Source organism: Schistocerca cancellata, chromosome 3, assembly GCF_023864275.1.
Source record: "Schistocerca cancellata isolate TAMUIC-IGC-003103 chromosome 3, iqSchCanc2.1, whole genome shotgun sequence".
In the NCBI taxonomy this organism is placed as follows: Eukaryota; Metazoa; Arthropoda; class Insecta; order Orthoptera; family Acrididae; genus Schistocerca; species Schistocerca cancellata.
The window spans coordinates 696998109-697023043 of NC_064628.1; positions in this window are offsets into that span (position 1 = coordinate 696998109).

The following is a 24935-nucleotide window of genomic DNA, read 5'->3' on the forward strand; positions in this document are numbered from 1 at the left end:
AGAATGGTTGCATGGTTTCGTTTCTAATGTGAAACAAATACAAAAATAAAAGCTTGACAACTACTTAATTCAGTGTCTTTGAGCAGTTCTCAATGGCGTTCCGTTAAAGACTAGGAGGGACAATTACCTAATACGGTGACTTTGAGAAGTTGCCGATGGTGTTCAGTTGAAGACTGGAAGGGACATGTACGCTCAGCGTGACTATTGTTTACGTTATAGCGGAGGATCTCCTACAGCCTTTCTTAAACAGCTGTTTCCATAGCGCTGCATTGAGCTGATAGGACCTGTAACCTGGACTGGCTATATCCAAAACTTTCGGTTCCTTTATCCTTGGCGGCAATGCCGCACAGGAAGCGTGTTGCTCGGATCGTTGCAGGGTGACGACCAGGCCCCCGCGACAGGAAATGAAGACCCAAGGTTGCAAGTCCGTGCCTGTTGACCCTGACCACTCATAAAGGCTCGTCTGCGCAAAGAGGCGACGAGGTTGCAATTTCACAAAGCCAGGAAGCCGGGTAATGCTGCAAACAACACCAAGGAACTTCTGTGTTACGAGCTGTGTTTCAGAATGATAACTTCTTAGCTTGATAGTGGACGGTTGTAATTCATACTGATGGTATAAGTCCTGCTACACTGAATTCCTGCAAGCTAAACATCGCATCGGACCTTTGTCCATAAATCGGTTACCGCTGTTAACGCAATTCGTCACACGGCGGGGAAAGAAATTTTCTTCAAGTATTTTGTCAGGCATGAAAAGAAGTAGTGTGAAGGAAAGAAGGAAGATTAGGGCTTAAGACCATTAAAGAGCAACTGAAGAAATCTGGATGGGCGGAGGCGGAATTGAACCTAACCTTGCTAGGAGTATAAAATGGGATGCAAAGCTGTTCATAATCATACTCTTTGTCTAAATCACGATCCTCTTGCTTGTGTCCTCTCTTGCAAGGTTATTAGTTTTGTTTATTGGGAATCTGTCTGTCACATAATGGCACTTCTTTTGACGCGCCTTTCACTTCCGTTCGACATGTGCAGGCTATTTTCCCGCAGTGGTTCTCAGAAACACTTGTTACTTCCCAATGTCACCCATGATGACACCAAGAAAATACTCTTTTGTGAAGATGCTCAGCTCAGTCACTCCAGAGACGCAGTAATACTTCCGACATATCGTCTACTGGTATTAGTGAGTCAAAATGGGAACAGCTGCACTGCCATCTCACTCTTAGGGCACTGGATAGCTTCTGACTTTATCACTAATCATTGAGTACGTGGAATTCAAAAACAGTGCTGCCATAAAACTTAAGTCGAGGATTTAGCCTTGTTTGGTTTTCGGTATTAAGTTTGCCGGTTGTTGTATGTGTACCAACACTATTTATTCAAACAATGACATAGAAGGTGAAGAAAAACTGCCGTACTTGGAGGTCGACATGCGATTTGTCACCCAGATTCAACATAAAAGTTTATCTATCAAAATCATATCGGGTGCGTTTTGATAACACATTTACGAAAACGAGCAGCTGGCGACATTGTCACATCGTGGAGAACATCGGAATGTACAAAGGAATGTGTACTTCGCCGCATTACTGTACGAACCTTAGTAGCTCACTAAGTAGACTGCTAGGATATCAAATCCACATCTACGATGGAGAAATGGTTCCAGTCCTCGTCAGGTTCCTTTTTTATTTTTCAGACTTCCGTTCCTTTGTTCTATGCTTGTGGTGTTGGGTGGATCCGATAACAAAGCTTCTGCTGTTGCTGCAACCTCAAAAGAGCCATCCTGATAAGAATATTTTTCCTTGCGTGGAGAAATGCCTTCCACAAATAATGAACAGAGGTCGTCCAAGCAGCAGACGTACTCCACAGAGGACGCTATTCCTGAAACTGTTCATCAGTCATTCCTGCGAAGTACCCGTAATACTGCAACGCAGTTACAGATATCTAAAACACTGGTTGTTAAATGTTATACGGCGAAGAACTGCAGCCACATCGCTACACGTTAACTCAATACCAGTGGACAGAAGACCGCATTTGACGGGTAGTGTTGTCAACGCTTTTTGCACCAAGTAGAAGATACCGAAAATTTTAGAAGTAACGTGACGCGAACTGACGAGTATAGCTTCACTCGTGAAGGTATTTTCAACCTCCACGACAGTTACTGTTGGTCCGAACAGAACCCACATTTCACCTGTGAACGTGGCTTTCAGACATGCTTTGGCATAAACGTATGGGTTCGAATCTTCGGAAGAGTACTTTGGCCCTTAGCTGTTGGAGCAGTTTAAATACTGCTCATGAAAGGTTATGACACTGTTATTTGCACCTGTTGACCATTGCTGGGTGCTACTGTTGGAACTGTCAACTACTCTGAGGAGTGCTACATGTTTATTGAACTAACGAAAAGATTTTATGTGAATATTTGTATAAACTTTTTGTTTATGAAATGTTGTGAGACTCTTACCTACACCTATTCGTCATTGCTGGTGCCATTGATTGAATGATACTTGTGTAAACTATTATGTAAAATCACATATATGCAAGCATTTGTATTCCTTACTGTATTTTATATTAGGTTATTGAAGGGTCAGTGCAAAGCCAAAATTTATTTAGTTATGTGATATTTACTTATTAATATTATGTTTTATTTTGTCTGTATTTTTTGGACGAATTTGGTGGTATTTTCACCACCAATGCTAGCAAAAATACCATCAAATTCTAGCCCGTGGAGGAGGGGCATATGAAAGGTGGCTACACTGAGTCACAGCGCCAGAGATTGCGCCAAAGAGTACTATTCCGCCGCCTCCACTGGGCAGTTGTAGTTCAGAGGTTGCCGTGGGCAGTGCTTGTGGAGAGGATGTCGATAGCAGTACTGTTTGAGGGCATGTCGTGTGCAGTTGTTCTGTTGAGCCAGACAGCAGATGCTGTTCGATTGGGGATGTTGTAATGATCTCAGTGTAATTTTCGTCAATATATATGAAGGTAACCAAAAATTTTTTTATTTCAAATTTCATAAATTACAATGCCTCTTGGTCACAGGTTCCGTCAACAAGGCATCTGGCTTGTGTTCATATATTAGACTGTAATTCTGGTTTCTATGTGCAATTATAGTATTTCTGGTTTTTTAATTACTTCATTGTAAATGCTGTTTAAAATATCTTGTGGTATTGAGGAAGAACCGTGCCAGATGTGTACGTTGAATCACACTTCCACACACAGAACAGTTACACTTGTGCTTTGTTGTTTCGTAGCTTTTATAGTTGCTGGGGACTTAATTAATCAACTGTGTTAACGGAAATTTCCTTTGATTCTTTATTGTTATTCTACGCAGTCAGATTGCGTACTAATACTAATCGGAGCCAACCGGTTACGAGACTTCGTAACCGGACGTACAGCTACTAAAATTATTTGCATTTTTATTTAATTAAGCCCCCATGCACCTTTTGCCAGAAATGTTAAATACGCCCCTGTATCGTACATTTCTTTGCAATACGTTGTCTGACGCCTTAGAAAACCTTACACTTGGTGTTCGGCGACAGCTATGGTTTCAGCATGATTGTGCACAGCCATACTCTGAAATGAATGTGCGTAACTATTTAAATGAAGTGTTTACTGGGACATAGATTGGTCATGAAGGTCCAATGTTCTGACTTCACGTTCCCCAGACCTTAATCCGCTACATTTTTCTTTGCGGGGACACTTAAAGGATCAAGTTTATAGTACTCCACGCACCGATGTACACGACCTAATAGCTCGCGAGCATGCCGCTTCGGCAATGGTGGATTCACGTGTGTTGCGAAGGATGCAGCAATGTATGATCCAGCGAGTGACGAAGTGTTTGCAGATGCAAGGTGGTTGCTGTGAACATCTTCCCTAAAGTGAACATTATTCGTGCCTATAAGTACCGGCTCTGGAACGATAAGCCTGGACGTCAGACCAGCAGAATAGAATTATTGTACGCAGCATAACGTGAGGAATCTAGTGTAGCCTACCTATTGAGTTTTTTGTACCTCACTGGATACGGACTATGTTACTATATTCACTATTATTGTCTGTTGGCTTTATTTGTATCACTGGCGAAACAAAGCGATCGTTTAAGTCTGAAAGAAACTCACGTTACTTCTTAATGTTTAAATAAAATTAAGAGGAAGAGGAAGAAATACACAAGATACTGTATTGTGGAGATCTGAACTGGATGTTTTAACTGAAAAGCAAAATAATATTTGGCGTGAACGAGTCTCGAACATCAGCGCGTTTGCACATCATTCCCGACGGAATTGCTTTGTCTCATGAGTTTTTTTTTTTTTTTTGTTCGATCGTAGCGGACGTCACGTGCCATCCATTGAAGTTCGTTGTTGAACCCTTCACTCAGTTCTTTTATTACAGAGCCGAGCCAACTTTCTGACCGAACACGGTGAGTTACAGTGTCAGGAAGCTAATGGGACAGCTCTGGCATAGTGCAGAGTTCATGTTACCTGTTCTGGGCCACGCTGCAGGCAGTTACAGCGTTGCCAGAGAGCCGTTTTCTAAATCGATTTTCTTTTAAACCTATTGGTCGGACTAGGTTTTGCTTGATACACTTTTATCTTGAACTTGGATGAGGAACTGCATGCCACACGCAAGGTTAGGAATTTTTCTTCATCATTTATATGTGTATGATATGTTATAAGCCATTTGAAATTGACTGCTGGATAAAGTCCTCCTACAGTACCCATTATCTAGCAGATTAGCGCCATAAAACAATAACAGTCTCCTTTCCGCATTAGTTCATCCGCCACAAGCAAATACTGTATGTTGCTCCTGCACGTTTTCGAATGGCACCTTCTGTCTTTCTCGAAGGTCGTCACCTCAGTCTTTCCTAGTCTGTTACAATACACTCAGAAGTTCTTTCCCTCATGTGCCGTCCATTCGCTTGGCTACATATGCTGTCCAGCTTCATTTCATTTTGATTACAACTGTAATTACTTCTTCCATTCCAGTCTATTCCCTCAGGAATTTGTTTTTTTTCCCTGTCTCTCCCAATTCTTGCCACTAGTAACTCTCCTTTGGCCACTGAGTAAATTATCAATTTTTAGTTACTTTCACACTGGAAGTATGTAACTATCATAGTATATAACTGTCATACGACAAAACCGGCTGTACACAGTGAAGGTAAAGTTATCAATTCAGAAGTATCATAAAATTTGGTTTGAGAAGTCTATTCATATTTCTGTAAGATTTGACATAGTTGAGTTTATGAACTGCGCAATCATAATTTTACAGAAAATCAACCCGTAATGACGTGATAATAAATGCTCATTCATGTCATCCTCGAAGTTATGAAAGAGCATTTTTCAACTCTATGGTAACACCGTCTAGTGCCCTTACCACTACAACAAAGCGAAGTAAGTAAAGAAAGGGATAAAGCGAGCAGTTATAAAACCACCAATGTTACCAGCACTTGCAGAAAAAATAAGAAACGAAATCAGTCATGATAGGTAAATCTGTCACCAATAGAAACCAAAAATCGAAAACAAAGTAGATGCATATGATATATAATGACACAATATCACAATAACGGAGCAACGGACGTCCATTTATAATAAGTTTGAAAGAGTGTACTTATTCCCAAAATAAAACTGCATTTGGTGCTCACACTGCAGAAAATAAGTGTTCCACAACAAACATAAAACAGAACATACAAGTGTTACGTACAGCAAAGAAGGTAAGACTGCTCGATTTGGTAGAGAAATTGAAATCTTTAGCAAGGAAAAGTTCTCTTTAGAACGGATTTTCAATGAACGGTGCAGATTTAGTGAGAACGAGTATTTCAACATTTTCAAGGAGCAACTTAGAGATCTTATGTTTCGACGTCGTGCGTCAAGATGTGGTACGTTAATATACGTAAGTGAGAGTTATTCTGACGGTCACTGCCTCGTGCAGTAGCAAGGAGACATTGAGACCGCAAACTATGATATCTCGAATGGAAATATCGTATACTTCGACTATCAATGCAATGTATATCCAAACAGTTGCATCATTGGTAGGGAACCTCGTGAAAAATAAGTACCCAAGTGTGTGCAGCTTATAATTCACTCCAATGACGCTACACTGAAATTCGTATGATGATGAAATGCAACTTAGTTCTCAAAAAGCCGGACATGCTCTAAAAAAACCAAAATGGCGGACGGACATTAAAAAAAGCATCCTCAAGCAGCTGGACATAGCCGGAAGTCTGTAGCCCTAATCGTACAACGCATAGTAGTATTAGTGACACGGTACATGTTTGTAATACATACGAGTTACACACCGTCACGGGTTAAGACAATACGTAATTTAAGTAGGTGTAACTTCATATGAACAACTTCTTTCCGTCCGTTTTAGACCTCAAGTAATTTACTTGAGTAATCGAAACAGATAGTTATTTTATAAATGCTCAATCATGACTAAGGATGTTCATATCGAAAGCATCCAGTTTATCGAAAGCCATCTCGGTCATTTTTACTCTTCTGTTTAATTCCTTTGCCGCCTATTCAGTCGATGATTTTCACCTATCTTAAAAACATATTTTCATCAACTGTTTCTATGGGTTCATTCCTGATCTGAACAATTTGATTTTCAATAAATGAAAAGCGCTAGTTTGCTTTTGCTCTACAGCATTAATTTATTTTCTTGACCGGTTTTCGGCTTACAAGGTCATCATTAGACAGTTACTACTGCCACCAAAGTAGTTACGATGTTTATAAACGCCACTGGAATAGAAGTTACACGTCTAGATTGAAGCACAAACTCGCAGTGAATGACATCTTTGACAGTGCGGTTGAACTAAATAAATGTAAAAGGAGTAAACAGGAAAAAAACTAACACAAAACTGGAAAAGCATGCCTACATAACAGTAATAAATAAAACCAATAAAATAAAATTAGTACTTAACAAGGCTACTTCCAGACGTATAAAATACGGAGAGTGATACACAAACCAGTTGAAAGAAAGAATTATCAATTGTAACTACAGAATATATGAAGAACTTAAGCAATATCAGTAAGACAAACAGAAATGAATAAGTGCAAGAAAATGGAGGAATGTGAGGGAACATACAGTAATGCCATCTTTCAGAGTGTGGGGTACGACATCAAAATAATAATGATACACATTACTTGATTCGTTTAGCTCTATTTTCAGACATGCTTCACTAAATTCTTCGGTTAGCTGTGGAGACTTAGTTGCACGAAAGGCAAATACAAGACAACAGCTAATTCAAGAACTTAGCAGACAGCCTGATAGTGTAATAGTAAATCAGTTATAATAGAGATAACATAATCTGTAATAAGCGCATCAAGACGAATATTCCGCTGAACTGGAACAAGATTAGGAAAGGTTCTAAATAACACAAATTCACAAATGCTTCACGCAGTATAAATGACATTAGGCACGTTTACGTAAAAGATATAAAAAAACAAACAACGTTCATTACCAAGTCCACAGCAACAGTTGCAGTAACAAATCGAAGACCAAATTACTTGAAGAAATCGCTCAAATATAAGACACTTTTATATCAATCCCGGTCAGGTACGCATTTTCGCTCGTCGCTGCTGATTCCGCTTAATGTCCCGCTGCAGCTGACAGCAGTGATCCCCTTCAATTTACAAGTAAGACATTTTATACAGACTCCACTCATTGAACTCAATCCCTATGAACGGAACATGTAACAAGAAGGTGCTCCAGGCAAATAACAAACAATAAATATAAGAGCCAAAGCAAATGACGGCGCAACGAAAGAGACATTCAGAGTAGCAGCAACCACACCCCACACCACACAGCCAATAGCGAACGCTTACTCGCCCACTCACGTGATCAGTATAAGAGGAAGCCAATTAATTCATCAAAATTGCTGAGAATTAATTACGAATCTTAAGTGACACTCTGAGCACGAAACGTTTTCCGGAAAACAAGTCTTCCCTATGACGTACAAGTCAAACAGATAACAAACGTGTCACCCAAACAAATGCGTAAGAAAAAAAACTAATCGCTTCAGCTGACGTGCGTACACACATAACAGCTAGAAAATTTGAAACATCATGTTAATGACACACGTATGACAGCCTGTGTATGTGACAGTAACCATTCCCCATTTAGTGAGCATAGCCACAAACTAATAAATTTAATGAACATCGTAATGTAAAAATATCCGAATTTTAACAAATATTACGAAACGTTCCACACGCACATATCCATAGCCAAACAAAAACGCACCTCAATCACGACGGCAATTACTGCTGTGTTCAAATTGGAGAAACGTTTAACCAGGACAGACTATATTCCAAACTCTCATTACTTTGCCAGTTATTTCTTTTTTTAAGAAGTGACACAACACACGTATCTTCATTCCCACAAACAGAAGAAACACAGTTATTCACAGTAGGATGGTTCAAATGGCTCTGAGCACTATGGGACTCAACATCTTCGGTCATAAGTCCCCTAGAACATAGAACTACTTAAACCTAACCAACCTAAGGACATCAAACACACCCATGCCCGAGGCAGGATTCGAACCTGCGACCGTAGCAGTCCCGCGGTTCCGGACTGAAGCGCCAGAACCGCACGGCCACCGCGGCCGGCTCACAGTAGGAGATAACACATATTCACCAAAAACAAAAGATAGCTGACAGTATTGAAGCTGGCAACATTCCAGATCATTGTTTACAAACAACTGAATTTCTCGCGCTTCGAGAATGTTTTCTAGCGGAAAGATCACCGACTACAAGACTGAAACTTGTCTGTAAACAGGGATGAGTACTCGAAAGTAAAATTAACATTAACAAACAGCGAGTAGGCTGTACAAGATTAATAAATAACTTATTATGTACACAGTAGTTGCTTTTTATCTGTACCTAGGTATTTATCAAAACAATATGTACTGCAAGTGTTACAGCTTAACACGACTGACGATGCCTTGGTTGGGAAAATTCGAATCTCACTGAAATATGAAATGTGAAACAGTTAATGTATTTTGACTGTCCCACAAGTAATTCACCCACAATTCACTCACAGTTACCTCGAGCTTCTGTTAATGCAACTCTGCCCTGCAAATGCGAGGCAATGTATGGATAGTTCTTGGCTTGTCGTAAGCTCCAACATATTGTTGCACATTTTAAAAAAAACTGCCTGAAACAAACGATATCTGATATGGTGTTTGTTTCTGTGAATCATCGTTTTCTTTTTGTGTCATGAGAGTAAACAAAGATGAAACTGGTAAACGGTTATTTTGAGCAGGATATATGGTTAGGGCTCAAATTATTTTTTTGCAATTGTTGTTGCTGTTGTTGTTGTGGTCTTCAATCCAGAGACTGGTCTGCGCAGCTCTGCATACTAGTCTATCCTGTGCAAATCTTTTCATCTCTGCAAAACTACTGCAAGCGTCATTCATCAGAACCTTGTTACTGTATTCCAGGGCTTTACACTCCAGATCCCCCCCCCGCGCCACTCTCCCCGTAATCAAACTGACACTACCTTGATGGCTCAGGATGTTTCATATACACCGATCTCTTCTTTTAGTTAGGTTTTGCCACATTTTTCCCCAGTTCGATGCAGTGTCTCCTCCTGATTCCATTACCAATCAAATGTTCATCTTTTTTCTGTAACATCACATTTCTAAAGGTTCTATTCTCTACCTGTTTGAACTGGTTATCGCCCGTGTTACACTTCTGCACAATGCTACACCCCAGACAAATACAACGTTTGTGAGAAAAGTAATGAGACTGATTTTTTATTTACCAAAGATTCAATTTTTTCAAACAACCTTATTGTTTCCTTCAAATTAGTTCCGTTCGGCAGCTATACATCGACGGAGTCGATGTTCCCAGTCTTGGTAGCGGTGCTGAAAGGCTTTAACTGGTAGAGCCATTAACAAGTTGGTCACATTATTTTGAACTCCAAAGTCCCAAAGTAACATCCTTTTAAGATATTTTTAATTTTCTGCAAAAGAAAAAAATCACCAGGACTCAGATCAGGTGAACAGGTGAGCTATGGAACAACACGAATGCCTTTTGATGGCAAAAATTCCGTGACTGAAGTGGCCGTGTAACATGTGGCGTTGTCACCATGCAACATCCACTTACCTGCAACGTCAAAATCTTTTGTGCAGTGACAGTGGTCAACCATCACCCTTATTGTTAAACGTCGGTCTGATCTCACAAGAACAGGCACACTGAAGCTGAAGGTTTCCCAGAGCGAGGTTCATCTTCAACGTGTTTTCGGCCTTCCAAAAATGATTTGTGCCAGAGAAAAACTTGTGCTCTTGATAAGGAGTGTTCTGCACAGACCGATTTCAAGTTTTCAAAGGCCACACTCTCGGATTCCCCAAGCTTAAAACAAGACCTGGTGACATAACGTTGGTCTAAATTCAACAGTTTCATTTTCGGAACACACAACAAAAACACAACTTCACTGGTGGCTCTCCCAAAAATCATGTGTTGGCTTTACAGAGCTGAAACTCAAACTGAGCATCTGGAAGGGATGAACGCACCAGTCTACACAAGCAGAACAATGCAGCATTGCCAGATCGCTCACAGTGTTGTCAGTCTTAATATTTTTCTCACACATCTCGTACCTTCAGGGAAGACTTCCCAACATTTAAATCCGTAATATATGTTAACAAATATCTTATATGATATGATTCTATAAAACTCATCCGTGATGTAGAACCTGACTTTCTGTAAAATGATGAACCAACGTCCCGGCCACTATCACTAATGCCCTTCGTCAGGATATGTAATACTATAGGAACAACAGACTTTCTGCTATAATATACTGACGCATGATTATCGTGTTGTAACAATAGCACACGAATTAATGAACTGCTTACGTTTCATAATAAATACACAAGTTGATTCTTATAAATAAGAAAACAGCAACCAGGCAGTCAATAATGCTATTGATTTACTCAAATGAAGCCGTTACCGGTTTCGGACCGACACGTTCAACTTCAGACGGCTGCTCACGCTTAGATTAAATTTGTTGTTGTTTAAATTAGTTGCTCGCTGTTTCTTTCCTCTCGTGGAGTGAAAGTTATGAGAAATGGCCTATTTGACTGTAACTGTACGCAATAGCGATTGAAAACAGTGTTAACGAATCTGTAAGGTAGAACTATTTTGGTTTTAGGTTACTTATATCGAAATTCCTGCGTCATTGTGTGTTGCGTTGTTGTTTGCCGGCGCTATTTTTATAAATAAACACCATTATTAACAGTGGCTGATTGCAGTTTTCTTCTTTGGAAGAATCAATTAATATCTATACATAGCCACGGGCTTAAAATGTCAGTCGCTGTAAAAATATCATACTAAATAACTGCCTACCACATCGACGATAGTGCAGTTACCTTGAAAAAAGCCGGCCTCTGTGGGCGAGCGGTTCTAGGCACTTCACTCTGGAACAGCGCGACCGCTACGGCCGCAGGTGCGAATCCTGCCTCGGGCTTGGATGTGTGTGATGTCCGTTAGGTTTAAGTAGTTCTAAGTTCTAGGGGACTGATGACCTCAGATGTTAAGTCCCATAGTGCTCAGAGCCATTTGAACCATTTTGAACCTTAAAAAAAAAGTACACAATCGTTCTGGCATGTCCTTGGTGGAGTTTATCACAGTTCACTGTTCATGGCTGATTTTTTAAGAAGAAGCATCATTCGTTACGGGAACTTACAGACGTCATTGTAACGGACGCGGCAACGTTAAATAGTGCTCGGAAAACCGAACCAATTTACAGGAAAAGTTTCGCAATAGGCATTATTCTCATTGGAAGAACTGTACTGCCGTGGTCAGAAACAAATGAGAAACATAGTCATTCAAGCCGCAGACAGCCGACCAAAACTATCGTCAAAGAATTGTTCGTGTAGTGTAATTTGATGGGTGAGTGCTGGATCTTGTTAAAGAAGATCCATCAGAAAGTCATTTCAGCAGGTCCGTGGAAATCACACTTAGAAGAATACAGCGAAGAGCAGCAATTACACTCGTATGATAAAGAACATGTGCGACGTGTTGAGCCAAATGATTTTGAACCCTGGAGTTCAGTTCTATGAATGGATTATGAAGCGCTTTACTGCAGTGCCGAGTTACTAGTACTTTGTCCTGTCCGCTGAGGTATTTCCAATTGCCACAGTACCAATGTCCACGTGCGGAGCGATCAAAATACGTTTTGTACTAACAACGTTTCCCCATCAATTTGTGACGTGGAATAATCACACAGGCATATATTTGTTAGAGACAACTTCTTGATGTCCACGAGAGAAAGTTATGTGAACATCCCCATTCGGATACTAGTGTCCGTAAGTTCTTAATGTACCCTTTTGCCTCAACTGTTCAATCTATACATCGAATAAGCTATCCACAGTGCCAAGGGACGAAGAATTAAAGGACCTGTTGAATGCAATGAATAATTTAATGGTTATAGAATATGGACTGAGATTAAAACAAAGTGGCCGGCCGGAGTGGCCGAGCGGTTAAAGGCGCTACAGTCTGGAACCGCACGACCGCTACGGTCGCAGGTTCGAATCCTGCCTCGGGCATGGATGTGTGTGATGTCCTTAGGTTAGTTAGGTTTAAGTAGTTCTAAGTTCTAGGGGACTTATGACCACAGCAGTTGAGTCCCACAGTGCTCAGAGCCATTTGAACCATTGAAACAAAGTGAGACCAAAACAATGAGGAATAACAGAAAGCGATAAACTTAGCCTAAAATTTGGGACTAAGAAGTAGACGAAGGTAGGGAATTCTGATACCTTCTAAGCAAATTATCACATAAAAGATGCAGGAAAGAGGATATAAAAGGGGGATTCGAAAAATGGTTCAAATGGCTCTGAGAAGTATGGGACTTAACTTCTGAGGTCATCAGTCCCCTAGAACTTAGAACTACTTAAACCTAACTAACCTAAGGACATCACAAACATCCATGCCCGAAGCAGGATTCGAACTTGCGGCCGTAACGGTCGCGCGGTTCCAGACGGTAGCGCCTAGAACCGCTCGGTCATAGCGGCCGACTAAAAGGGTGATTAGCACAGCCAAAGAAGGCACTCCTAGTCAACAGAAATTCGCTAGTATCAAATATCGGCCTTAAGCTGAGGACGAAATTTCTGAGAATGTATGTTTGAACATAGCACTGGTTGGAACTGAATCACGGTGTTTGTGTTGAGGTGCTATAGCGAATGATGAAAATTAGGCGTATTGATGAAAGAAGAAATGAGAAAGTTTCGTACACAATCGATGAAGAAAGGAACACGAAGAACACATCGTCAGGACGAAGGAACAGGATGATCAGAGTTGTGTTAAGACATCAGGGAATAACTTCCATGACAATAGAAGAACCTGTAGAGGGTTAAAGCTGTAGGGGGCAGACGTGGATTAGAATACATCCAACAAGTAATTGAGGAAGTAGGGCGCCCTACTATGACCGAACAGGGTGGCACAAGAGAGGAATTCGGGGCGGGCCGCATCGAACCAGCCAGCAGAGTGATGGGGAGGTCCTGTCCCACATAACCAGTGCGACCGGCAGCTGTCTCACTGTCATACAATTTTTCTAGAGGGACTCTGCAAAGTCAGTATTTCAAAACCCAGCAGAAACTGACAAGAAACTGTTTGGTACTGTTCTAGTTGCCAGGCTAATTGTAAAATAGACAACAGCAGTATTTAAGAGAGTATGGAAAAGATGTATGCGCCATTGAAAAGCATCCTTGAGACGGAAGGCCGTCTTTAGTTTGATGTGTTGCTATGAACTTCGGTTGTTTCTGTGTGGTTGGCGTTGCTAAGGTCAATAAAAATATAAATATTCTTCCGGAAATTAGTTCTTTATCTCAGAGTACTCTAGATCTAGACGTACATAGCAGTCCGCAAACCACGCGATAGTGTGTGGTGGAAGGTAGTTTGCGTATTACCGCCACTTTCACTTTTCCTGTTCCAGTTGAGAATGGTTCGCTGGAATAACGATTGTTGGTAATTCTCTGTATGAACTCGAGTCTATCTAACTTTATCTGCATAGTCTTTTCGCGTGCAATATACTGCACGAACCTTCTAGGAAAGTTAGCTGCACCGCGGTGCAGAAAGCCTCTCTTGTAGCCTCTGCTGCCACTGGAGTTGTTTGAGCATCTCCATGACGCTTTCATGCTTACTAAATGAACCCATAACGAAACGCGATGTGCTTCTTTGGATCTACATACTTCCTCCATCAGTCGTGTCTGGTACGGATGTAAGACTGACGAGACACACTCAAGTATCCTGAGGATTCTTCTAGTGAACCTCAGTCTGGCATCTACCTTACCAGCCATTATTTAACGTGGTCGTTTTAAATCGCTACGTACGCACACTCCCATTGAAACGTCCCCTTAGAACAATTATACATGACTGTGCTTAAACTGACACACAATATTTTTAGCGCAACGCAATCTGACTTTCAAAAATCCCTACAAAAGAATGGCCCTAACTAACATTAACCTATACCTTTCACAAATCACTTACCTCACCAAAAATCTTCGTTACTCGAACTACTGCAATACAGCGAGCGCCACTACTGCCAGCTAAATAAAAGATTCAAACTACGGAAGGCACTAACTACTGATAGGCATAGTTAGCAAATGAAAGATTTTAATAGAGAACAAACAATGTATTTACCTCAATAGTGTTCAAAAGTCATAATGTACAGGGTTATTACAAATGATTGAAGCGATTTCACAGCTCTACTTTATTATTTGAGATATTTTCACAATGCTTTGCACACACATACAAAAACTCAAAAAGTTTTTTTAGGTATTCACAAATGTTCGATATGTGCCCCTTTAGTGATTCGGCAGACATCAAGCCGATAATCAAGTTCCTCCCACACTCGGCGCAGCATGTCCCCATCAATGAGTTCGAAAGCATCGTTGATGCGAGCTCGCAGTTCTGGCACGTTTCTTGGTAGAGGAGGTTTAAACACGGAATCTTTCACATAACCCCACAGAAAGAAATCGCATGGGGTTAAGTCGGGAGAGCGTGGAGGCCATGACATGAATTGCTGATCATGATCTCCACCACGACCGATCCATCGGTTTTCCAATCTCCTGTTTAAGAAATGCCGAACATCATGATGGAAGTGCGGTGGAGCACCATCCTGTTGAAAGATGAAGTCGGTGCTGTCGGTCTCCAGTTGTGGCATGAGCCAATTTTCCAGCATGTCCAGATACACGTGTCCTGTAACGTTTTTTTCGCAGAAGAAAAAGGGGACGTAAACTTTAAACCGTGAGATTGCACAAAACACGTTAACTTTTGGTGAATTGCGAATTTGCTGCACGAATGCGTGAGGATTCTCTACCGCCCAGATTCGCACATTGTGTCTGTTCACTTCACCATTAAGAAAAAATGTTGCTTCATCACTGAAAACAAGTTTCAAACTGAACGCATCCTCTTCCATGAGCTGTAGCAACCGCGCCGAAAATTCAAAGCGTTTGACTTTGTCATCGGGTGTCAGGGCTTGTAGCAATTGCTTTAGCCTTTTCCGTAAGATTTTCCAAACCGTCGCCTGTGGTACGTTTAGCTCCCTGTTTGCTTTATTCGTCGACTTCCGCGGGCTACGCGTGAAACTTGCCCGCACGCGTTCAACCGTTTCTTCGCTCACTGCAGGCCGACCCGATGGTTTCCCCTTACAGAGGCATCCAGAAGCTTTAAACTGCGCATACCATCGCCGAATTGAGTTAGCAGATGGCGGATCTTTGTTGAACTTCGTCCTGAAGTGTCGTTGCACTGTTATGACTGACTGATGTGAGTGCATTTCAAGCACGACATACGCTTTCTCGGCTCCTGTCGCCATTTTGTCTCACTGCGCTCTCGAGCGCTCTGGCGGCAGAAACCTGTAGTGCGGCTTCAGCCGAACAAAACTTTATGAGTTTTTCTACGTATCTGTAGTGTGTCGTGACCATATGTCAATGAATGGAGCTACAGTGAATTTATGAAATCGCTTCAATCATTTGTAATAGCCCTGTATATAGTAGTTCATGACATCCAGTCTTACAAATTTCAAAACTCCGCCATCTCTCTCCCCACATCCACCACTGCTGGCGACTCACCTCCAATTGCGTAACGCTACGCGCTGTTAACAGCCAAATGCCCAACACTACAATGGCAGACAACAATGCAAACTAGCCACAGACTGCACACAGCACAGCCAGTGATTTTGATACAGAGTGCTACGTAACGTTGCCAATAAGAAAACATAAACAGCCTACTTACAAACTTAGTGGAACTTCTGTCAGCAGCTTTCGATTTCTTTGGCGGTGCCGTCAGCCTCGAAATGGTGCCACCACGTAAGATCACGATGACGTTCTCCTTCGACTGCAGGGTACCTCTGGTCGTCGATTTCCTCGAGTGTGAAATCACAATCAATGCGCAGCGCTTGAAGTCACTTTACAGAAACTGCAGCGCTTCATAAAATCAAAAGCCCATGAATGCTGTCGAACGGAATAACCCTGCTGAAGGATAATGCCCGGCCCCACATTGCCAGCTGGACGAAGGCTACGCTTCAGCGATATGGTTGGGGAGCACTGCAACATCATCCGAACATCTAGGATCTTCCATCGTAGTGTTTTCACACTTTTGGAAACCTGAAGAAGGGCAGGCGTAGACATAGGTTTCAGTCGCATGAGAAAGTGCAAGGGTGGGTGCGGTTGTGGATCCGTCAACGGCCAACCGCATTGTGCAGAACAGAAACTAATCGTAACGTCTCCCTTTGGGGTTGGGTTGGGGTTGGGTTGGGTTGTTTGGGGGAAGAGACCAAACAGCGAGGTCATCGGTCACATCGGATAAGGGAAGGATGGGGAAGGAAGTCGGCCATGCCCTTTCAAAGGAACCATCCCAGCATTTGCCTGGAGCGGTTTAGGGAAATCACGGAAAACCTAAATCAGGATGGCCGTACGCGGGATTGAACCGTCGTCCTCCCGAATGTCTCCCTTTGGGATAAACGTCGTAACGCGAGTGATGATTACTTCTGAATGGAACCAATACATGGCCCCGGTGTGGCGGGTGTTCGATTTTCATTTGGCTGCCCCTCCACACGCGCGTTCAGTTATTTGCGGTGTTCTTAAATTGTAATAGCAAGACATGTGCCAGCCGATGCGGCCGAGCGGTTCTGGGCGCTTCAGTCCGGAAACGCGCTGCTACTAAGGTCCATGTACGAATCCTGCCTCGGGTATGGACGTGTCTGATGTCCTTAGGTTAGTTAGGTTTAAGTAGCTCTAACGTCTAGGGGACTGATGACCTCAGATATTAAGTCCCATAGTGCTTAGAGCCATTTCAAGCATTTTGAACCAAGACAGGTCAGTATCTTTGTAAGAGTGACCTACGGATGAATAAGAAAAAGAGAATGTTATGCAGATTTATCTCACTGACAAATATCAGTCAAAAAAGAGCAAAGTGTGAAATTGGGGAAACACGTTTACCCTCATCTCAGCACTGGTCATTTTCATTGACTTACCGATTGTCACGTAAGTCTGCAGAACCGCCGTCTACTACAGCTGATTCTGTGTCAGTCACTGAGATCTTATAAGATAAACCGACTCTGCTCTTTGGCGATGAGTGCCGGGAAGTGTTGCGGAAATTTCAGATTACGTACTAGATGTAATATTAAACAATCTTTATCTTGCTCCTTTATCGAGGTTCATGGTCGTGCCTTCGAAACAGCGCCTACGGGAATTACTATTCTATTACCAGATGTACCACTCGTGAGCTGTTGATATCAGCGATAAGATAGCTGAAAGAGGCAATGATTGCATATAAACAAGTTCTGTTCCCACGGTTGTGCGGCAATGTCGCAGCAAGGGCAACAGACGAGATTGCCTCATAATCATTATGACCAGTCGGTGCCCTCTTGACTTTCCTGGTGTTTCCACACAGATTGCATGGCAACACTACAGATTAACGTCGTATGTTTCAGCGACCTGTAGGATCCAGTACTTCACACATATGATGGCGTTCAAGAATTCTTGCCAGTTTTTCACTTAGGCCTACACGGTAACTACGTATAAACACACTAATATTATTTATAAGAGAATAGTAATCATTCTGTCTTTCTCTGCTTATAGCCCTCTTCTTTAGAAGCTAATTTGATATGGCTTTTACTATCGAGTATCGTCTGTTCAGTGTTCATTCTTCTTATTAAATTTTCATTTCACTTCTTTAGTCAATACAAATTGAGAGGCATCCACATGCCTTGCTCATACTGTGGCATCAAGCAGTCAGGCCTGCAAGATGAGTGGTCTGCCAAGCGAGTAACATGAACTCTAGTACTCACAATAAAGATACAAATTATCCTCCTGTATGAATAATGCGCAACGGAAACGCTCATCTGACTATCACCAATTTACAGAACTCTGACTGTTCACTACGCACTGGCAATACCACATTTCAAATTCTGGATATCATGACAACATACAATTCGAAGGAAAAGGCGCCCGCATCTCGTGGTCGTGCGGTAGCGTTCTCGCTTCCCACGCTCGGGTTCCCGCGTTGGATTCCCGGCGGGGTCAGGGATTTTTTCTGCCTCGTGATGGCTGGGTGTTGTGTGCTGTCCTTAGGTTAGTTAGGTTTAAGTAGTTCTAGGGGACTGATGACCATAGATGTTAAGTCCCATAGTACTCAGAGCCATTTTTTGGAAGGAAAAGGCCACCAATCTTTTTCTTTTCACTATCTTATTTATTCCGATAAATTCTATAACCTAAACACACAAATTCTATAACCTACAACAATAACACATGAGAAATTCCGCCCAGTGGGCATGGCTTTACATTGGTGAATCTCTATCTTATGGTCTCGTAATTATTTAACGCTACAGTGCACTTTCTGTATAGGATGGTGGATCTTTTGCTATATCTCACACTTCGACTCTCACAACCATCATCACTAACCTTTCCTCCAGATTGAGCGGTACGCCGGCCACGGTGGTCTCGCGGTTCTAGGCACGCAGTCCGGAACCGCGCGACTGCTACGGTCGCAGGTTCGAATCCTGCCTCGGGCATGGATGTGTCTGATGTCCTTAGGTTAGTTAGGTTTAAGTAGTTCTAAGTTCTAGGGGACTCATGACCACAGCTGTTAAGTCCCATAGTGCTCAGAGCCATTTTTGAACCGAGTGGTACAAAAGGAACATGCATACCCACTACCTCTGAAACTACCTTGCTACTCTCCCATGCAAACCACACATACTTAAATTACATGACATACACCACACTACAACATGAAATACTACACAGGGAATAGTCACAACATTATCACTTTCAGCTTTCCCACTTCAATTAATATTTATCCCAGTTTCACACGACAATGCCCCACTTCGTAATTCTACTTTCCTACTATGAACTCTGGAGATATATGCACGTCTTCCTGTGCAATGCAAGCCAAGTGGCGTTGCTGGATAGACGGCTGACTCACCTTGTTTCCCTCTTAGAGTATTATAGTTTGAATCAAGCGTCACACGGAAACATATCTCGCAAAGTAGTATTAAGAACATATTCATCGCACACGCGAGTCCTCAACTGATACCATGGACGTGGACGAGTACTTCTCTTTATCCTTTGTCTCATACACAGATTGAGACTCACGCAGTACTCACCACGTGGAAGTACTCGCCTCTAATTTCAAGTCCTGCACGTGCTATTTCTTAAATATTTCAACTTATAGTACACACGCTAGTAATTCAGCTTAACTTAAGCACACGGAAGTATTTCAACTTATTGCTACACGTGGTTTCATTGTGACCGTTGGTCACTTCCGAAGATTACTACGATCCCATTAATATTACCTGCCTGACATTTAATTCTCCCCACAAAATTTCCTGAAATAGAGAAATTATTATTTCAAACTACTCTTAAATATTCCACATGCATACCATGTCTCCACTCTTTTGTCTTTACGGAGCACAACGAAGACAGGTCTTAACAGCACAAGATCCAGCGGCAGAGTGCTGAAACATGGCCGTTCTTCAGGTCATCTCGCACCTCTGTCGAGGTGGGGGAAGTCCATGCTACCGTATTGGTCAGCCACATTTCAGGCGCTCAAAGCTCAGGTAAATTTCATCTCTTTGGTCCCACCAAAGGTGGCCAAAGGATCGTCTCAAAGATGATCATATATTCACATTCACTATATGCAGTTAGCAGACGACCATACATTCATTCATTTCACAGATCTCACCAAACTGGATGTAGGGATTTATTTTGAGGGAGTGCACATGTGATCAATTAAATAAACAAATTGTCACTCTTTCCCACACTGGTATCCGGCTTCGCTGTATTAATTGAAATTGAGTTATTATTAGAAAAAATATGTTGTTCAGACAAGAATAATGAAGTATGTTGTACCTATTTTCAATGTCGGGCGGTACTGTACCCTTTCAAACTTAAGGATAATGCTGATACATGGTGAAACAACGTTCTCGTGGGCGGTTTGCAGGTTTAAATCACCTCGGGGTATGACCATGCGGTGCTTTTGACCTGCGGTCGTCGCACAGTGGCGATGGCAGCAGTCCACATACGCAGAGGTGTGTTGGTGCATGTCAGAGTACGGTCCAACGAGTAAACGTGCAGACGTTTTCAGACGTGCTAATGGTGACTGTGTGTTGAAAATGGCTCAAAGAACACATATTGATAACATTATGAGAGGTAGAATACTAGGGCGCCTGGAGGCTGGTCAAACACAGCAGGTCATAGCACGGGCCCTCTGTGTGCCACAAAGTGTGATCTCAAGATTATGGCAACGATTCCAGGCGCTATAGTACGGGACATACACAGTGTACAACACCACAAGAAGACCGACATCTCTCCATCAGTGTCCGCAGACGGCCATGGATTACTGCAGGTAGCCTTGCTCAGGACCTTACCACAGCCACTGGAAGAGTTGTCTCCACAGTCTACAGACGACTGAACAGTCATGGTTTATTCGTCTGGAGACCTGCAAGGTGCATTCCACTGACCCCTGGTCACAGGAGAGCCTGTAAAGTCTGGTTTCAAGAACACAGTACATGGTCATTGGAACAGTGGTCCCACATTATATTCAGGGACGACTCCAGGTACAGTCTGAATACTGATCTCACCGGGTTTCCATCTGGTGTGAACCAGGAACCACCGACCCCTTATTGTCCTTGAAAGGGACCTGTAAGGAGGTCGTGGTTTGATGGTGTGGGGTGGGATTATGATTGGTGCACGTACACCAGTGCATGTCTTTGACAGAGTAACTGTAACAGGTCAAGTGTATCGGGATGTCATTTTGCCTCAGTATGTCCGCCTTTTCAGGGGTGCAGTGGGTCCCACCTTCCTCCTGATGGCTGATAACGCCCGGCCCCACCGAGCTGCCATCATGGAGGAGTACCTTGAAACAGAAGATATCAGGCGAATGGAATGGCCTGCCTGTTCTCCAGACCTAAACCCCATCGGGTACATCTGAGATGCTCTCGGTCGAGGTACCGCTGCACGTCTTCAAACCCCTAGGACACTTCAGGAGCTCCGACAGGCACTGTTGCAACAGTGTGCGGCGTGTGAACGTGTGCATGGTGATCTTATCCCATATTGATGTCGGGGTACATGCGCAAGTAACAGTGGTGTTTTGTAGCACATGTATTCAGAGACGGTTTTGTCAACTTATCACCAATACCGTGGACTTACAGATCTGTGTCGTGTGTGTTTCCTATGTGACTTTGCTATTAGCGCCAGTTTTGTGTAGTGCCACGTTGTGTGGCACCACATTCCGCAATTATCCTTGATTTATGAGCATGAGTGTATATGTGCATGTATATGTATGATGATAGTAATAATAGCTAATAATAATTAAGTAACAATTGCAATAATTACTTAGTTATTAGCGTTATCAGTATTATTGGTATTGTTATTACTATTTATATTTTTATTAATATGCCGAGACATAAGTTTGTAGTCAATCAAAACATGTAACAAATTCAGAAAATGTCGAAACACAATCTATTAGATAAACAGAAAAAGTAGAGTTGAAGGACAGAATTAAATAAATGAACAAACGAATAAACATTCAGTTGCCTGTCATTCCGAAAATTGTGAAGTAACTAATATAAACCACATAAAAATTACGAGTTTTTGATATGTGTTCAAATTGTGGAATGAAATAAACAGTTTCACCAACTGCGACATGGTCGCGTATACAAACAGTGATCCAATACTGTCAAATGTTTTTTATTCCAGTCTTTGATCACAATATGAATTCTTTAGATGATGACCGGTTTCAGTCCGTAATTACCATCCTGAGATCGTTCACACGTGGACGATGCGGCCTATTCTACATATTAGTTTAGATCTATATGACGATGCTATGCTGATTATATTTATATGTTTTGCAATGCCATTATGGCCTTATCACTTTAGGACATGGTGTAAAAAAGATCTGAGTATGGTCGTTACGGACTGAAACCAGCCATCGTTTAACACTTTCAATACTGCCCTCTTTACACCAGGCACTTGACTGTGAACTGGCATATTTAATGGATGTTTGAAATTAGATTGCAAAGAACAGAAAAATGATAGGAATATGGTTCTTGCATCATTGAAAAGGAAAAGGTAAGAGCTTTACATGAATGTGAGTTTATTTTACAATGTAAAATACAAATGGGTGTTATAATTAAAAAAAGAAAACACAAACATGTCGTGGATAAAAAAGTTTTAATAATGTCTCTCTTGAGTAATGCCATTATTACTGTATCTAAAATTAAAACAATATATCACTGGACTGTCTAACTGCAGATACCTGTAAACTAGAGTAATTTAATAGTTCAGATGTAGTTAGCCTTTGTGTGAAAATCCTGGAAACATTGTGGGACGCAAAGGCCAACGCCACAGTCATTGCACCACCATCTACTTTCCTTCCTGATGCGCTTACCCATCTCTTTCTACCCCTTGTCTGAACATACTTTTCAATACCTAGTAGTATTTGTGGTGTCACCGCCAGACACCACACTTGCTAGGTGGTAGCCTTTTAATTGGCCGCGGTCCGTTATTACACGTCGGACCCGCGTGTCGCCACTATCAGTGATTGCAGACCGAGCGCCACCACACGGCAGGTCTAGAGAGACTTCCTAGCACTCGCCCAGTGGTACAACCGACTTTGCTAGCGATGGTTCACTGACAAAATACGCTCTCAGTTGCCGAGACGATAGTTAGCATAGCCTTCAGCTACGTCATTTGCTACGACCCAACAAGGCGCCATTACCAGTTACTATTGAGATTATGAATAATGTACCGTCAAGAGTGATGTTCACCATTTATGGATTAAAGTTAAGTATTCCACCAGCTACGTCAGTTTTTTTTAAAGTCTAATTTCCTTGTCCTGTTCCAGACCTCACGCCAGCCTGCGTGAGCTAAAACGCGTCCCTTTCAGCTTCCTCTCATACAGGTGTTGGCTCTCCTGCCAATCCACAACATTTGGCGATGAGGCAACACCGCGTTCGTAACTATACTGCCCTGATTTACTTGTGTAATGGCTTCACCACCATCTCCAGATGTACTGTCCGAATTTTATCGCTTACAGAATCAGCAGACGCAGGCCTTACTGGATGCCCTTGGACAGCTCGTCCAGGGTCAACGTGCAATGCAAAACGATGCGGCAGCCGCCGCTCCACCGCTAATGCAGCCACAACACGCAGTTGCACCTACTTTTCGTCCTTTTGATGCTGCACTGGAAAGCTGGACGGAGTGGTCACGCCAATTTGGATTCCATCTCGCTGTCTACAGAATTCAAGGTAACGAGCGGGTGCCTTTTTTATTGTCCTCAGTAGAGGTGCACACGTACCATGTAATAGTCAAATTATTTCCCCGACACGACGTCGCAACTCTGTCCCACGAAGAAATTTTGTCTGCATTAGATGCATATTTCAAAGAATCAGTCAATGTAGTTGCCAAACGGTATACCTTCTTTTGTACAAAACGTACGGCAGGTCAGACTAATAGGGAGTGGGTTGCAACCTTGCAAGGCCGTACTAGGGATTGTGCTTTTGAGTGTCAATGTGGACTCCCTTATTCAGATACTATGGTACGTGATGCAATTGCACAGAACATCTCTGATGTTCGTATAAGGGAACAGATTTTGAAACTAGTCAATCCCTCCATTTAACAAGTGATGGACATATTGGATCGGCAGGACACACTTGACTTTGCTCAGGAATCATTTGAATCTTCGCCACCCGTGTGTCAGGTTAACCGGCCCGCCGGGCGAGCTGCACGGAACAGTAAACAGTCCTCGCACCCGACCGTGCCGCTGCCGCCAGACTCTCAGCCACGTGTACCGCGCCGGCAAGCAAATGCAGTGCTAAAATCGTGCCCGCGGTGTGCTACTACACATTCGCGTGAGAATTTCCCGTCACGCCAAGCTATTATCTTTTACTGTAATAAAAAAGGACATGTTCAAAGTGTTTGCCAGAAACAGCTCAGATTGGAAGCTCAAACCCATTCCAGGCCCTTTGCTTCGCGCCGGAATCGGCATCGAACCAAGGATGCTCAGGCTCACGAAACTTCGCCCATGGAAATTCATGTAGTTCATGCCACTCCGCCCAGTGCCACTCTCTCTAACAGTGACTGTGTTCGTCCCACAAATAGTGTGCGTCGACATCGCTGGAACTCCCATCAAGTCGCAAGTGATTTTGTACCAGTGTCAGATCAGGTTGCACGAGGCAGTCTCTCTTGTCGTCAGCAGGACAATAAACTTTTTGTGGACTTGGACATTAATGGCAAAGTGATACCATTCCAGCTCGATACCGGGGCTGCAGTTTCACTGCTCAATCAAGACACTTACAAACTGCTGGGCACACCTCCGTTGCATGCCGCAAATGTTAAGTACCTATTTAGGTCAAGTGATCCTTGTATTAGGACAGTGCAGCCTTCTTGCAACATACAAGGGACAAACAAAACTTGTCATTTTACGTCCTTCGTTCTTCTTCTGCACTTGTTTGGTTTCTATTTATTT